The sequence below is a fragment of the Mobula hypostoma genome, chromosome 9 (assembly GCF_963921235.1).
Source record: "Mobula hypostoma chromosome 9, sMobHyp1.1, whole genome shotgun sequence".
Taxonomy (NCBI): Eukaryota; Metazoa; Chordata; class Chondrichthyes; order Myliobatiformes; family Myliobatidae; genus Mobula; species Mobula hypostoma.
Genome location: NC_086105.1, coordinates 44,570,235 through 44,588,624, shown reverse-complemented (window position 1 = coordinate 44,588,624; position 18,390 = coordinate 44,570,235).

Genomic DNA, 18,390 nt, shown 5'->3' with positions numbered 1-18,390 from the left:
TTGAACCACAGCAGGAAGTCAGCCATCTTTGATTGTGGTAGAGTTTTTCAGTCAGACTCATGCACACATACATAATCCTGTGCTGCCTTTCTTTAGTTTGTGCCATCAAATTCATCATCGGGAAGTGTTGTTCTAGTTCATAAAGGAGAGCACTATCTGAGCAATATTTTGTGTTAATATTATGTAAAAGTTTATTCTCAATTATCTGTATAGTGTTTGACCAGCCTTGGTAATTTAGGGAATGCTTACACGATATTAATCTTCTTGCTTACTTTAAAACTTTGTTTACTCACGTTGCGTATCATTTTTGGACATTTTACATATAAGTCTAGCATCAAGTATTCCTAATTTCTTTAGAATGTGTGGCTCAATAATCATCCCCTGCATTAAGTACTTACAGTATTGTAGCCCCCCGGCCAGCCTTAGGGTCTCTCGGCTCGCTGTCGTCTAGGGAAACAGCACTTGGCCCCGCCAAACTGGGTAATCAGTTTGTGTGGATGCTGTGTGATGTACCCCACCCCGCCCAAATACCAGACAATACACCAGATACAATTAAATGATTTACAGTTTATAGATATTACTGGAACTATATAATTAATAGAGAATAAAATATAAAAGGAAAATAAAATGCGCCACACTTATCAAAGTTCAATCTCTTTGTGCACAAACAGTTGGAGCTCAGGACCCTCCGTCTTCACCCTGCGACCCCTCGGACCACCTCGACCCGCTGCCTGGCACCAACAACGGTGGTCGACCAGACGCTCCACACGAGTCCATCTCCGCCTCCTCTCCTCGCTGAACACCCTGGACCTCAGCCTCCTGCTTGGGGTCTGACCCCGTTAGCGGACTCACAGCACCTTGTCCATCCTCTGTCTCTCTCTCCCGCCTTCTCCCCAAAAACCCGCGCATCACAATATCTTACAGACACACAGAAAGCATAACAACTATCCCAATTGGTTCATTAGGCCTCTTATCAATAAATAATCCAAAACAAACTACTAGCGGGAGGACTTTCTCAGCATTTAATGTAATAGAGAAGCCAGTTTAATTATAAAATAACAAAGAAGCCATTTTAATTAGCCTACGCAGTTAACATAAAAGAAGAAACCCCTTACACTATTTTTTCTGGTTCTCTGAGTTTTACTCTTATTCAACTTTATATGTGGGTGCTACCCAATAAAGCACCTGGAACTTGGACACTATATCCTGACTCCTGTGTTCAGTTGAGCCGAGTTTGGCTTACTGTTGAATTGTTTATCTCCTACTTTGCACACAAAGAGAGCAGAACACAGAGCGATTTTGCAATTGTTTTGTTAGCCTGTTCAGCACACACCAGGAAATTCAGCTCCAAATGTTTTTAAACCAGGATTTATGTTTGCCTTAACACAAATTTTCTATCTTAAAATTCCACCAATTAAGTTCATAGTAGTGTACCTTGCAAAATTTGTCTCCAGTGAGATTTTCAACATTCTGCCCCCCCCCCCCGAAAAACAAACCTGCAGACCTTTGTTTATTGTTATTCATGCCCTGGATCCTACTACTTAGGCAAACACTTAAACTATATCTGTCCTCAGTGAGATCTGTGACTTCAGATAGTTTTCAGACATCTCACAAATGGTTCCTCGCTGTTGTATTTGGAAAAGTCACCAAATCTCCAAATCAAACAAGGGAAGACCATATCTACTTCCCCTTCAGTTTGCAGGGGCAGACATTCACCTGCATTACAAGCTTGTCCAAAGTTCTGCCATTCGTAGACTGCGCCCATTTACTTTCACAGGCCTCTTTGTCAAACTCCTACCAGTAACACCTTGAGGTACCCCTGGAGAGTCTCTGTAGCTACTGTGGACACCTTCCTGCACCAACCTGTCGAGATCTTTCTGACCATCAGGGTATATTATCATACCCTCGTCCCATCATGGCAGCATCAATTCTTCAAGTGGAACAGTTTTGAATGCAACCTACCCATGTCACCAAACCCTGAACTTCATGCTAGTTGACTGAAGTGATCACATCCGTTAGACTATATGTTGGCAGATGTGAGAACTTCCAACATATCAGCAATGAATGACATACAGCAAAGAACAACATCCAGTGCAGCTTCATCAAAGTTGGAGTGCTATGCTGCTTCATTGTCTTTTACAAGTAGTAAGCTTCAGCACCGAGTTATCTTGACTATTGATTAAAGAGTAGGCATCCTGATAGGTGGAACAGAGTTCTCAGTGTATTGTTGAATGAGCACGTGGAATAACATGCATTAAGATTGATGGTAAAACAATGCAACTTATGTGTCCAAGGCAATATTTGCATATTTAGACAAGTAAATAGTTACAAATGTCAAATGAAACATTTAGTTTTGCAGCACAAGATTCTGCTGTTCCACGCCAGCAAGAGCTGCTATTGACCAAAGATCACATATTATCCAAGCATAGCATATGAGTACAGTATAACTTGTCAGTGGCACCTTGTGGACATTGCATTTATTGCAATATTCATTTAACCACAAGGAATAGGTTGGAATCTGTTTCGAGTCAAATTTCTATATGTTTTGCTAAAAATCAAGGATACTCCAATTTCTCCTGTGTTCTCATGACAATAGAACCAGCAACAGTAGCTGAGACTACTTCTTGCAGCATTCCAGCAGATTGACTTCATAAAACAAGTGGAGAGCTCCTGCTATTCTTCCGGGCTGTTACAGAAACATTATGTATGGAATCAAAGTATTCCAGAAAACTGAAGCAATTGTAAAAAATGTGGTTTAGCTATTGTGTCTTTTTCAACTAAATAGAAGATCTAGAGGGAACTTTCAGCTGGAAATACTGAGCAAGAATAGGAGGGTAAGCACAAAGTAATCTGCAGATGCTGTAAAAGATCAAAGCAACACTTTCAGTACGCTGGATGAACTCAGCAGGTCGGGCAGCATCAGTCAGAAATGATGAGTCGACGTTTCGGGCCGGAACCCTTCGTCAGGAGCGTAAAGTTCAGTTCCATTTATTCAGAAGAATGAGGAGACCTTATGGAAACATATAGAACAGAACTATGAAAGAGATAGGTAAGTTAGAGACAGCACACTTGTTTCTACTGGTGAGACTAGAACTAAAGGTTATAGCCTCAAGATTCAGGGCAATAGATTTAGGATGGAAGAAGAGGAGAAACTTCTTCCAAGAGAGAGGTGATTCTGTAGAATTCTCTGTACTGGGATGCAGTAGAGACTACCTCATTAAGTATACTTAAGACACACTTAGATAGATTTTTGAACAGCAGGCAAATTAATGTGTTATGTTTTGTAACTTTGAAAAACATTGAACTCATTCAAAGGAAGACATTGGAGTCCGAAATGTGAGTCTAACCTTGAGCTTATTTTTAGCGAGGCATGCGTGTATCACATGGTAGCATGATGACGTACGTATAACCCGTAATGAATTATTTAAATGAACAAGAATGCATTAACAATATATATGCAAAATTACTCAAATATTATTGAACAATTAAATACACAACACTTCTCCCTGCTTAGCTATAAACTCCGACTCAAAACATCTCATCTACATACACAGTATACCCACCCACCTAGCCAACACACTTTTCATCCCTCTTCCCTCCGGGAGAAGGCTCAGGAGCTTGAAGACTTGTATGACCAGATTTGGGAACAGCTTCCTTCCAACTGTGATAAGACTGCTGAACGGATCCTGACCCGGATCTGGGCCGTACCCTCCAAATATCCAGACCAGCCTATCGGTTTTTTTGCACTACCTTACTTTCCTTTCCATTTTTCTATTTTCTATTTATGATTTATAATTTAAATTTTTAATAATTACTATCGATTTGTAATTCAGGGAGCCAGAAGCACAGAATCAAATATCGCTGTGATGAATGTACATTTTAGTATCAATTGTTTGGCGACAATAAAGTATAAAGTATAAGTACTATATAATAGGAAAGGTACGTCGCACCCGGAGTTTCTCCGGTTAGCGGATTATTTCCCTCCACGCCTCTCTGACGTGGTGGGGAACCGCATACGAGGCAATTTACAGCAGTGGTTTGCCGTTGCCTTCTGCCGGGTGAGCTTGCAAAGAGAACAGCAGCTCGTAACCCAGCACGGATGGAAAGCACTGGGGAGCCGCTGGATTCGAACTCGGGACCTTTCGTCCCGAAGTCTGGCACTGATGTCACTGTGTCACCAGCTGGGTCATACTATATAATACAACAATAATATACAAATATCCACAGCACTGTAAATTTTAAATTGTCCCATTCAGGCCTAAAGATTTAATTACTGTGGAGGATTTCTTACTCTTGTGGGATAAAATGGCTTTCCTGCTATCTGGACTATTCCTCTTCTCACCCTGTCACTTGCAAAAATGCCATCCCCTTCTCGCAATTCCTCCGACTCCACCGCATCTGCTCTCAGGATGAGGGTTTTCATTCCAGAATGAGGGAGATGTCCTCCTTATTTAAAGAAGGGGCTTCCCTTCCTCCACCATCAACTCTGCTCTTAAACGCATCTCCCCCATTTCACGCACATCTGCTCTCACTCCATCCTCCCGCCACCCCACTAGGAATAGGGTTCCCCTGGTCCTCACCTACCACCCCACCAGCCTCCAGATCCAACATATTATTCTCTGTAACTTCCGCCACCTCCAACGGGATCCCACTACTAAGCACATCTTTCCCTCCCCCCCCCACTTTCCACAAGGATCGCTCCCTACGCGACTCCCTTGTCCACTCGTCCCCCCGCATCCCTCCCCACTGATCTCCCTCCTGGCACTTATCCGTGTAAGCGGAACAAGTGCTACACATGCCCTTACACCTCCTCCCTTACCACCATTCAGGGCCCCAAACAGTCCTTCCAGGTGAGGCGACACTTCACCTGTGAGTTTGGCTGGGGTGATATACTGCGTCCAGTGCTCCCGATGTGGCCTTCTATATATTGGTGAGACCCGACACAGACTGGGAGATCATTTTGCTGAACACCTACACTCTGTCTGCCAGAGAAAGCAGGAACTCTCAGTGGCCACACATTTTAATTCCACATCCCATTCCCATTCTGACATGTCTATCCACGGCCTCCTCTACTGTAAAGATGAAGCCACACTCAGGTTGGAGGAACAACACCTTATATTCCATCTGGGTAGCCTCCAACCTGATGGCATGAACATTGACTTCTCTAACTTCCGCTAATGCCCCACCTCCCCCTCGTACCCCATCCGTTATTTATTTATATACACACATTCTTTCTCTCACTCTCCTTTTTCTCCTCTGTCCCTCTGACTATACCCCTTGCCCATCCTCTGGGTTTTCCCCCTCCTCCTCCTTTTCCCTGGGCCTCCTGTCCCATGATCCTTTCATACCCTTTTTGCCAATCACCTGTCCAGCTCTTGGCTCCATCCCTCCCCCTCCTGTCTTCTCCTGTCATTTTGGATCTCCCCCTCCCCCTTCCACTTTTAAATCTCTTACTAGCTCTTTCTTCAGTTAGTCCTGACGAAGGGTCTCAGCCTGAAACGTCGACTGCACCTCTTCCTAGAGATGCTGCCTGGCCTGCTGCGTTCACCAGCAACTTTGATGTGTGTTGTTTGAATTTCCAGCATCTGCAGAATTCCTCGTGTTTGCATTCCTGATAAGGAGAATCACTTTGCATGACAGGTGAGACGTGTGGCTGTGAAACAAGCTTAGGTTCTAGGATCTCCTCTGTGGTGGTTGTAAGAGTTGACTCTGGTTCTGCAGGAAGTGGTTCTGATAGTGGTAGCCACCTTTCTTCTTCCTTTTACTTCTAGTTTGTGCATCTTGATCTTGGGAAGGTGCATGTAGTTCACTAGAGTATGCTCTTCTTCATCCTTCCATTACAACCCCTTTACAATCTGCTCTCTCCCCTTGGTTTCCAAATCCATAACATCATCTGATGAATCTTCTGTTTCCGTACCTCCATTGACTCCTTTCTTTCTCATCTTTCAATCATCCAGCTGGGCTTTGGACTTTGCATCAACTTTTACAAGCAGCTTTTGTGTCGTCCACCTGAAGTTCATGCAATATACTTAACGCACACAGAGTAGATTCTGGCTCTTTATACTCACAAAAGCCAAATGCTTGCAACTTTCCTGAAGCTCCTTGAACACACTTCCAACTTAAAACTGAGCCACATTTTGCTAGTAACTAGCTGATTAACATTATCAGAAGCTTTCTCAGATATGTTGCCTCCAAAAATTGTTGTGGCCGGACCATTGCTTTCATCACTTTCATGGTCCTTCCTTGGTCCAATATGCTTTCCAACCGGAGGCACGAGGTTGGCACCAACACTGGTTTGTCCTCTGTTGGGCAACAATTCAAGATGTACAGCTTGGAGACAGTTATGTCATCATCCAGTACCTTCCTTAATTCACTTTCAGTTGACTCTATTGCAGCTGTAGGTGTCTCAGCCAATCATGTCCCCACAATGTTTGTTCTCCTGTTTTTACCACATACAAGCCCAATGTAGCTTGTTGTTTGTTACAAATGTAACTACCACAGGAGTTACCTTTTTCTAATATAAGTTCTTAATTGGATACCTGCAGGCTTTATTTAGAATCTTTAAAACACTTTTTGTGGAATGACTGAAGCAGCTGAGCCAGTGTCCAATTTCATTTTAATTAATCTGCTTTCCTCTGCTGGTGCAAGCCATATTGCTCGTCTACTGTTAGTTTTCACATTTTAAATGTCAAGGCTACCCTGTCCTGTGTCACTCGCATCATTATCAGATTTTTCATCAACAGCACGCAGATTAGTGCTCTTCTTAAAATTGCAACCTGACTTTTTAGCGTTTTCTCTTCCCTGTACAGTCCATTATTTTTGTCTGCCCAATGGGGTCTTTGTATGTTTCCTACTTTGTTTCGTTTTCTACAAGTTTCGCCTTTAAACCTGCATTTGTTTGGTGAATCCTCCTTGTCGTTGGGTTTGGAGGTTGTGTGCCTCAGTGACCCGGAGAGCTGTGCTGGCTGGAGTCAGGGCCTTATGCTTTGGCTGTTGGTAGGGTCACCCATGCCAAACAGGTCAAAGGATAGAAGCCAGACTACGAGCACTCCACCAGTCCCCAGGTTGAGGGGTTCAGCTCAGGACTAATAATCCTGACTGGTAAAACAAGATTGTTATGGAAACAGCAATGAAGGATCCTTTTACATCTGAGTGTGACAGTATTCCTGAGTCTCCACCCAGGACCTTCATGACTGACAGTAGTGAAAACCAAGAGGAAGTTCCCAGTGGCCACCAATTTTAATTCTACATCCCATTCCAACATCAGTCTATGGCCGCCTATACTGCCGCACTGAGGCCACACTCAGGTTGGAGGAGTAACACCTTATATTCCATCTGGGTAGCCTCCTACCTGATGGCATGAACATCGATTTCTTGAACTTCCTGTAATTGAACCCTCCCCCCTCCACCTTCACCATTCCACCTTCCCAGTTCCTTCTCTCACAATACCTCCTTACCATCTCATCACCTCCCTCTGGTGCTCCTCTCCCCTTCTCTTACTTCCATGGCTTTCTGCCCTCTCCTATCAGATTTCCCCTTCTCCAGCCCTTTATCTCTTTCACCAATCAACTCCACAGCTCTTTATTTCACCCCCCCCACCAGATTCACCTATCACTCACCACCTTGTACTTCTTCCTCCCCTTCCCCCAGCTTCTTATTCTGACTTCTCATCTTTTTTTTCCTTCAGTCATGATGAAGGGCCTCGGCCTGAAACACCAACTGGACTCTTTTCCATAGATGCTGCCTGGCCTGCTCAGTTCCTCCAGCACTTAGTGTGTGTTGCCGGATTTCCAGCAGCTGCAGATTTTCTCTTGTTTGTGACTCAAATACGTCCAATTTGTTGTTGCTCAATATCTTTCTACTCCATTTTTCTGCAGCTACTCCATTTTTCATCCATTGCCCCTATTTACCTCCTCTGAGCCCTTACCTCTCCCTCCATCCCTTCTGATCATGTAACTGTCTCTTACATTCTCTCCCTCTAAATTTCTCTTCACTCGTCCCTACTCCTTCTCGCATGTGCCATCCTCATTTGCGCCTGCTTTACCTTCTGCAATTCATTCTTTCACCTTTCCAATTCAATCCTCATTTTAGTCCTCTGCTCCTCCACACTCTGCATCGTGCCTCTCCTTTTTCAATGTTTCCCGTCTATCTGTCAACTCCAAACAAACTAGACCGGGACACTATTCATGATTTTATCTCCATTTAGTAGTATTGAGAGATTCCAATGAACCTTGAGGCCTGGGTATTTGATTCCATCAGTTGCATCCTCTGCTGCAGCTGACAAAGGGTCTCAGCCCGAACAAATGTTTATTCGTTTCTATCAGTGTTGCCTGACCTGCCGAGTTCCTCCAGCATTTTGTGCACGTCGAACCACATCCTCTGCTGCCTGAGGCTTTGAGAGCTCATTTCTCGATTTCAGGTCTCAACCTAATCAACTCTGCCATTGTCTGCAAGACCTCAACTCTCAGCAAATGTGTGTTTGGTAGATTCCTCCCACATCAGGATTTCCATGTTACCTCTAAGAAGCTTCGGGTACGCTCTTTGGTGTTAAATTTCCTTCTGTATAGCTCTGTCAAACTCACACCACTTGCGAAGGGATGTTGAAGCTGCCCTTTTATGAACTTAGCGCACATTACACATCTCCAGCACAGACCGCCACTATTCCATCAGGTATTGCATTGTAAAATTGTTCACACTTCAAACACAACAGTATGGTGTTCAAATGCTGGCAATTAAGCATTATGATAGAAATAGTACTCCATAATTGTACTCTAGAAACATTACAATGTTTCAATACTTTTTTTTCCAGCATATCGCAAAGTATTTCAGTTTCTATGTTTTAACTGAAACTCAGATTCACAAGTAGACAAAGAATGTCATTGGAATGGAAATGGTTACACCTCTTGAAGAAATAGTGCCTATGCAGTTACACAAATAACATGAGGTAAGGCTGGTACAGTTTACCAAACTAAGTTACATTGAATTTACAAGTGTTTTCACATTTATTCCAATGGAAAGAGCAGTCCAGATTCAGTTTAGTTCATTATCATATACACCAGGGTGCAATGAAACTCCTCACTCATGTGAAGCTCACAAAATAAACAATATATCTAATACTAAATACAAAAAGAGCAACAGACACCTGAATGGTGCAAAGATTTCAGGGCTTTGGAAGTATTACAAAAAGAAAGTCTAAAATGACAACAAAGGAATAATGAAGAAATATAGAGCGAAGATTCTATGAGAACTGCAGCCACACCAAGAAGGAGATGTGAAAGAAGTGATTGGTTCAGAATCTGACCCCACAAGGGAAGAAGCTGCTCTTAAGTATAGTTATTTGGGCCTGCAGGCTTTTATACCTTCTCTCAGAAGGTAGTAGTGAGAAAAGAGAATGGCCAGGGAGGCAGGCATCCTTGTTAATGCATTAACGTTCCTGAAGCAATACAAATTGAAGCTTTGTATTTTCTGCTTCTACATGCTTAAAAAGCATTAGTGCTTTTTGTTGTTTCACTCGCCCTGCTGGAAGCTCATTTGAACAACAAAAATTGGCTGTGTTGTGCATTGATCTCAGAGCTGTAGTGCAGGCGCCAATGACTTGTCGTATTTAGAGGACAATAACTTATTGAGTTACCTTTCCCACTGAAAGTATGCAGACCATGCATATCATGTATCAGAGTGTACCACCAACTTAAAGCCAGTGATGCCAAACTAGACTTCAATAACGCATCAACATCATATTTTCAATGCATGCAGCAGATTAAATGTTAGCAGTGGAGAGGAGCCACTGTTCAATCAACACCTTTTTATAAAAAGGGGATCATCAAAGTAAATAAGTTGCTATTTAATTTCCAGTATGTAATTTAGAATTTCCTGGTTGCTTTTGTGTTTGCACAGGAAACAGTGTTCTAAGCGCTCACAGGGAAGACACAAGGAACAAGACAACCTGACAGAAATGGGAGGAGGAATTGGGAACAGTGTTCATCAAATGGAGGCCATGTACACCATGCACCATAAAATCTTACACCCACCTCAGAAGGGTACTATGCATGTGGTCGGTGTTTCAGTAAGGAAATCCTTAATGAAATCTGCCACTTGCCACAACCCTAGAACAGGTTGGGACTGAGTGTTTAGGCTGAGCTTATCTTTACTCTGCAATGGGAAACCAGGTAGAGATGGATTAAAAGGATTGTAATAGGTGCCCGCTTACATTATCAGCAGCCTATGAATTGGAAGATTAAGACAAATTTCTTTGATGTTCTTAGCCCAGTTCAACATTCAACATTCTCATGTCCATTCTAAATAAGGCAAGTGCCTTCTCCTCCCACTTGTTTTTTTCCCCACCCTGCTGTTTCTGGTTATTTGTTACCTTGTTCCATAAGAGAGATAGGGGTGTGTCTGTAAGTCCAGTGCTATGCCTGAGTGATGTGTCTTCCAAAGCTGGCTAATTGGTACTGTTTGAGAGATTTGAGATGTTGATCAGGATATGTTATGGAATGGGTAAGAAAAGTGATGTTAGAAACTGGAGTTGGCCTGATAAAGGTGAGGACGTATTCTTGACTGACAGAAGTTGTTGATAGGTAGATGGTGGAAGTATATACATTGACCAATGCCTGAAGTGCCTGGCACAGTATAGCAAAGACCACAACATTTATGTAACCTTCCTGAACTTCTTGCCTGACTGAGACAAAGTGGTAATGTCATGAGTGTTGTGGGCCTGTGTACCTGTATTTGTTAATTGTTGTCTTATCTAGAGTCATTAAGCCCTTGTGCTCTCTGTTTCACCTTGTTAAGTTTGTTTTGACTGGCACGGGTTTTCTGTACTGTGATCATTGAAAGCGGACTCCTGATTTTGATATATTGTGGGGTCCTTGTGTTTCGAGGATGATTCGTTCCATGATGTCACTCAGTCGAGCCACTGAGGTCCTGTTGGGGTTCCTGTGGGGTTTCTGTCTCTACTTGGGAGTCTGTCGTTCCTCCGAACCTGGCTTCAGTCATTTATCAGCACACACTGTGACAAGTAGAGCCTCTGCCTGACAGTGCCAATGACGAGTTCAATTCTGATCTACAGTGTAGAACTTGCCCATTCTCCCTGTGTCCAAGTGGGCTTCTGTCCACCTCTCAAAAAATGTCCAGATTGGTAAGGTATTTGGCAAAACTAAATTAACTCAAGTGGGTAGACAAGTTGTAGAAACTGAGAAGAGTTGAAGAGAATAATAATGGCATTAATATAAAAGGGTGCTTTAAGACCATAAGATATGGGAGCAGAGGTAAGCATTCAGCCCATCAAATCTGCTCCACTATTCAATCATGGGCTGATCCAATTCTTCTAGTCATCCCCACTCCCCTGCCTTCTCCCCATACTCTTTAATGCCCTGGCTAATCAAGAACCTATCTATCTCTGCCTTAAATACACCCAATGTCTTGGCCTCCACAGCCACTCATGGCAACAAATTCCAGATTTACCACCCTCTGACTAAAGTAGTTACTCTGCATCTCTGTTCTACATGGACGTCCTTCAATCCTGAAGTCATGCCCTCTTGTCCTAGACTCCCCTACCATGGGAAATAACTTTGCCATGTCTAATCTGTTCAGGCCTTTTAACATTCAGGATGTTTTTTTAATGAGATTCCTCCCCTTATTCTCCTGAACTCCAGGGAGTACAACCCAGGAGCTGCCAGACGTCTCTCATACGGTAACCCTTTCATTCCTGGAATCATTCTTGTGAATCTTCTCTGAACCCTCTCCAAAGTCAGTAAATCCTTTCTAAAATAAGGATCCCAAAACTATAGTCAGTGATGACATGATGGGCTGTACAGCCTGTCTAGCAATAAATATTATCAACATGTCTTTCCAGGGTTTCCACCTCCTCTCAGCTTCCCCGTGCCAAGATTTCCAGTGCGGCATTTAAAATCCTGCAGGACACGTGTTGTGTAATGTCCAAGACCACTACAGTGATTTCCACCATCTGTTGGGAGCAGAGAGCCAGCTGTGAAGGGTTGAGGCCAATTTTAATTAGAGAAAGCTTCTTAAATTGGGGCAAGCAAAATCAAAATTACGCTCTTCACTAATACAATATTGTATGTACTCCAGAGTGTTGTTAGTGTTGACGTGAACTTGAACTCCTTTCCAACCATTTCCTTTGTTTCTTTGACCTTCATCCTTCTCTGCAAATACACATCATGACTACTTTTTCAATTTTACGCAGTTTCAAACAACTATGTGTTATTGACACATTATCATTGCACTTGTTTTCAGGTGCAATTCAATTTAGCAGAATTAAGGTTCAATTCTTTTCAAATGATTGCTTCACCCCTTGCCTTCAACAAATTTTTCAATCTGACTGGCATGCGAAATAGAGCACAGTTGTTACAATCCCCAGCCAGTCACCGTGTGCTGCAGCACTGCTCATGATGAGAAGGAATACAGTAATTCATCATCACTCCTCAATGTTTCAGCTCAGGCTTTGGTTGATTGAGTAAAACATACTTGAAGAGGAAAACCTCAGACCTAGCATAATCTCAGGGCCCTCTGGGGAGCAATGATCCTTGCCTTCCTACATGCTTCCGAGATCTATACTACTTACAACAAGCACCTCAAGTGACCTGAAAATGTACCAGAATCAGAATTAGCGTTATTATCACTGACACACATTTTTCGTTCTGTTTTTCTATTTGTTTTTTTTTGCGGCAGCAGTACTGTGCAAGGCATAAATTACCGCAAGTTGCAATAGATAGATTGAATGAACAGACTTTATTACTTAACGTCCTTCACATACATGAGTAAAAAATCTTTATGTTACATCTCTATATAAATGTGCAATGTGCAATTTATAGTAATTTGTGATAAATAGTATGCAAAACAGGACAGTCAATATAACATAGAAATACAATTGTATTGGCATGAATTAATCAGTCTGATGGCCTGGTGGAAGAAGTTGTCTCAGAGCCTGTTAGACCTGGCTTTAATGCTGCGGTACCATTTCCCGGATGGTAGCAGCTGGAACAGTTTGTGGTTGGGGTGACTTGGGTCCCCAATGATTCTTTGAGCCCTTTTTGCACACCTGTCTCTGTAAGTGACCTGAATAGTGGGAAATTCACATTTACAGATGCGCTGGGCTGTCCGCACCACTCTCTGCAGAGCCCTGCAATTAAGGGAATTACAGTTCCCATACCAGGCAGTGATGCAGCCAGTCAGGATGCTCTCAATTGTGTCCCTGTAGAAAGTACTTAGGGTTTGGGGACCCATACCAAACTTCTTCAACCATCTGAAGTGAAAGAGGTGCTATTGTGCCTTTTTCACTACTCGGCCGGTATGCACAGACCACATGAGATCCTCAATGATGTTTATGCTGAGGAACTTAAAGCTGTTCACCCTCTCAACCCCAGATCCATTGATGTCAATAGGGGTTAGCCTGTCTCCATTCCTCCTGTAGTCCACAACCAGCTCCTTTGTTCTTGCGACATTGTGGGAGAGATTGTTTTCTTGACACCACTGTGTCAGGGTGATGACTTCTTCTCTGTAGGCTGCCTTATCATTGTTTGAGATTAGGCCAATCAATGTAGTATCGTCAGCAAATTTAATTAGCAGATTGGAGCTGTGGGTAGTGACACAGTCATGGGTATACAGAGAGTAAAGAAGGGGGCTTAGGACACAGCTCTGAGGGACACGTGTGTTAAGGGTCAGAGCAGCAGAGATGAGGGAGCCCAATCTTACTACCTGCCTGCTATCTGATAGGAAGTCCAGGATCCAGCTGCACAAGGCAAGGTAAAGGCCGAGGTTTCTGAGCTTCTTGTCAAGATAGATAGGGAGAAAGAGGAACAGTGAGGCCGTGCTTATGGATTGTTCAGAAACCTGATGGAAAGGAAGAAGCTATTCCTAAAACACTGCATGTTGATTTTCAGACTCCTGTATCTCTTCCCTACTGATAGTAATGGGACCCAGATCGTGAGGCTCATTAATGATCAACACGGCCTTTTTAAGATGTCCTTGATGGTGGGGAGACCTGCTTCTGATGGAGGTGACTGAGTCTACATCCCTTTGCAGCCTCTTTTGATCCTGCACATTGGAGCTTCCACACTACAGATACTGCCTGCACAAAATACTCTAAATTTACTGAGAGGAACCGCAAACCAATATTAGGGTTGTTCCCCCGGGCTAACATTTTCAACACTGAGACCTTTCTTCTAATCAGTCAGCTACGACTCCTGAAACAGACACCGCTTAATAATCTGTCACAGGCGTGACTATCAGGGCAAAGGGAAAATATCAAGGATGTACTCAAATGTACTCAACATTCTGATTAGGGATAGTCAGCATGACTTTGTGCATGGGAAATGGAGCCTCACAAATTCGTTCAAGTTTTTTTTTTAAAGAAGAGGTGGCCCAGAGGATTGAAGAGGGCAGGGCAGTAGATGTGGTCCACGTGGACTTTAGCAAAGTCCTTGTCAAGATCACTCATGGTAGTCTAGTGCAGAAGATGAGATAGGTGGGATCCTGGATGAGCTAATTGAACACAAAATTGGCTTTGTGAAAGGGACTAGAGAGTAGTAATGGATAGTCGTTTTTTACCCCAACAGAAGTTAACCAAAGTGGGCATTTAGAATTTATTTCAGTCAAGTCTGTGGTCTTGCTCTTTGCCAAGTTTAACCAGGGTAGGACTTGCACACTAAATAGTAGTTGTTGAGAGTTGAGACTGGAGCATGTCGTTGAACAAAGAGACTCCAGGGATGCAGGTACATAGTTCCACAAAAGTGGAGACACAGGTAAGCAGGATAATGAATATGGCATTTGGCCATAATCATATCCTTCACTGGTCAAGGTGTTGAGAGTGGGAGTCAGGGTTTCATGTTACAACTGGAGTATTGGAGTACCACACTTGGAGGATTGTGTTCAGTTCTCATTGTCCAGCTATAGGAAGGATGTCATTGAACTGGAAAAGGTGCAGGAAAGAAATCTCTTGTGGATATAAACAGGATTAGAGGAATTGATTTATAAGGAGCGAGCATAGGAGGCTAAGGGGTGACCTTATATCATGAGGGGAATAGATAAGTTCACAGTCTTTTTCCCTGGGTAGGGGATTCTAATACCACAAGGCACAAGTTTAAGGTGAGAGGGGAAAGATTTTAGGGCAACTTTTAAATGAGTGGCAGGGAAACTGAACGAGCTGCCAGAGGAAGTTGTAGAGGCAGGTACAATTACAACATTTAAAACACATTTAGACAGATATATGAATAGGAAAGGTTGAGGGATATGGGTCAAACATAGTCAAATGAGGCCGGCTCAGTTTTCAGTGCTGTATAACTGACTCCATGGTACTTTAAGTCAATTTGAAGAGAGGTAACCAATCCAATGATTCTTGTGAATCGCTGACCCATGACTGATCAAAATGGAAATGTGGTTTAAAAAACCCATTTCAAAATGGAAAAGTGATTTTTAAAATGGTTTAAGAATTTTACCCATGCATCAAATGCGCACAGAAGCCCTGATTAAGCAGCCCACCACTTCACAAACTCACTTGTGTATCCCGTCAGGCATTTTTTTCTGTCACAGCTGTGGATGAGGTTGTGGTTTGCACTCTCAGACATACAACAGCACAACAGGCCCTTCAGCCCACGATGTCTGTATCAACAAGTCGCCAAGTAAAACATTGTAGAAAGCAAAGTGCCGGAAGTATTCCACCAGTCAGGCAGCATATGCGGAGAGAGAAACAAAATTAAGGGTTTAAGTTGATGAACTTTTATCAAAACTAGGATAATTTATAAAGTAGACTTGTTTTAAGTTGCACGGGAGGGCAAAGGATGGAGGGAGCATAAGCGATACCTGTGATAGTGTGGAGAACACAAGAAAATAGAATACACAAATTGGTGTCAGCAAGAAAGGGAAGGCTAGAGGCTTGTTCTCTTGAGGAGATGAGGGGAAAAGAACTTGTGAATTGCTCGGCAGGAAGGAAAGTAGTGACACATACAGTGAATAGTACTGACAGAGGGAGGGACAAACTCTTAGAGTGATTGAACAAAAATAATTTAAAGTGACATTTTTAAAGGTTCTTAAAGGCAGGACGTTTTCACTGCATCATTCCAAGTGATGGGCATAAACATTTTCCCTTTGAAAGTGTTGTTATTGTTTAACAATGCCCTTAAAAGTGTAATTATTGTGATTATACTTAACATTTCCACATTTAATTGCATATTAATTGACACATTAGATAGGATTCTTCTGTTTTTCTATGTCATGTCTTTCCCGCCACATGGTTTTAGTGTATTGATTTTGATGGAGAAATTTGAAATTTTTGGAAGTTTCAAAGTTTTTGTGCACTGATTGGAGTCCAAAAGGGTTTACGAATGATCCATCTTCCCGGTTGATGTCAAAGGAAAATAATTATTTATGCCATTTTATTATAGCATTCTCTGAATTTTTGCTATCTTGTCCTTAGTAGCACCACTCCCATCCTGTCATTTTTTAAAATGTTTTACTGACATGTCTTTAAAAGAAGAGAGAGATATGAAGTGGAAACTGGCTTTGGGAGGGAAGCTGGAGGTTAGACTACTAAAAGCATCAAAACCAATGGTGGAAAATGAAAAAGGAACTTGTTGGATTTGAGTAACATATGTCAGCAAGAAAACATACGGCCGAGGGTTTGTCCTTTAACAAAATGTTGAACTCCAGCTCCCTCTTCAGGTAGGAAAGGAAAAGACAATGACTAGTATGATGAGAGGAAACATGGACAGCACTTGTACTATCATACTATGGTGCGAATTTTATTTTAAGAACAACCTCCCGGCTTCCATTCTGCAGAAGCTGCAGCACTTCTCTTCAAAATGATTTCCTCATAGGGATTTATCTTTGCATTCAAAGTTAAGATTCTCCATTTTCTCACTTTATTACTCTAAACCAAGGCTAATCCTACACTAATCTATTTTGTTCTCAGCACATTCCCAAAGACCACCCCTCACACCTGCCCAAATTCTGGCACTCACCTACACACTAGAGACAAGTTATAGCAGTCAACTAATCAACCAACCTGCACAATTTTGAGATGTGGGGAAAAAAATCCATGACATCAAAGAGAAGAGATGCAAGCACCACACAGCTGACGGTGGCGGTCAGGACTGAACGTGGGTTGCTGGAGGTCACTGTGCTTCAGTGCTACCCTTAGTAAAGGGTATTCAATCCAAAATGTAAACTGTTCCCTTTTTATAGCAGCAGCCTGACCTGCTGAGTGTTTCCATCATTTTCTGATTTTATTTCCGAGGACCCCATGGAACGGTAGGGATGGAGCATATCTGAGATCCCGGAGCAGGAATGCAGTTTAAATCCCGCCCCAAAATAATGGGGTAAGTATTCACCAACAGCTTGCATCAGGAAACTCATACTGAGCTATATAATATCAATAACAATGTGTTTGAATCATTGAGACCAACTACAGGAGAGCAAGAAACCAACTTTGGTTTCAAGAACTTGGGATTCCCTGAAAAAACAGCTGTGACGTCAGAAGCCAGAAGGTGGGTGATTGGTTGATGGTTTATTATACTTTGTTTAACTCAGGTGTGATTTTGAAATGTAATATGCAAGCTTCATGAACATTTTATTAAATTAATAACTTAAAAGAAATAATCTGCTAAAATTAACAAGATTGATAAGTAACTGAATGAAGCCACAATTTGATAGGGATAGATGTGTCAGAGGTTCTGTGTGCGATGGTGGGTGAAAATCAGGAAGAATTATGCCTATTGTAAGTTTCTGCAACCTCAGCAACTTTGGATTTAGTTGATAAGCTAGGGTGCCAACCCCTGGTATCCAGTACCTAGGGGAAAATTTACTGCAAATCTCGCTTTAGGAGTTGACATCACTCCTATGTTTGTTGAAAGTCTAGAATTCATTAAAGGACAGAAACAAAATTGAATGTAAGCCAGATAATGGTGGGGAGGAGAAGATGGCGGCGCGACGCAGTGCGCGCGGCCGCTCCAAAATGATATCGTATTTGTTAAGTAAGTACCGTGCACAATCCTGATTTGATGGAGACAGACGTGAGAAGCACAGAGGAACATCTGGAGAAACTTCTGAAATGTCCGCTTCGCTGCCACTGCTACTGTGCGATCGAGAATCTCCGGAGGGGAAGGCCCCAAATCCTCAGCTTTGCCTATTGCCTATTGCCAGGGCCGGGGTCGAAGCGCTCGGCAGAGATGGTGCTCGGTGCTCAGTGTCGGAGGGCTGGTCGGAGGCTCAAAGTTTTCCGACGGACTCAAGAGTCGGCTGTGATCTGGTGCTTCCAGGGTGCTGCATCGGCAAGTTTGCGGTGCTGGAGGTTCATAGCAGGAAGAGAGTTTTACTTCCTTCTACCGTCTGCATGAGATGATGGGACTTCCGAAAGACTTTGAGACTTTTTTTTTA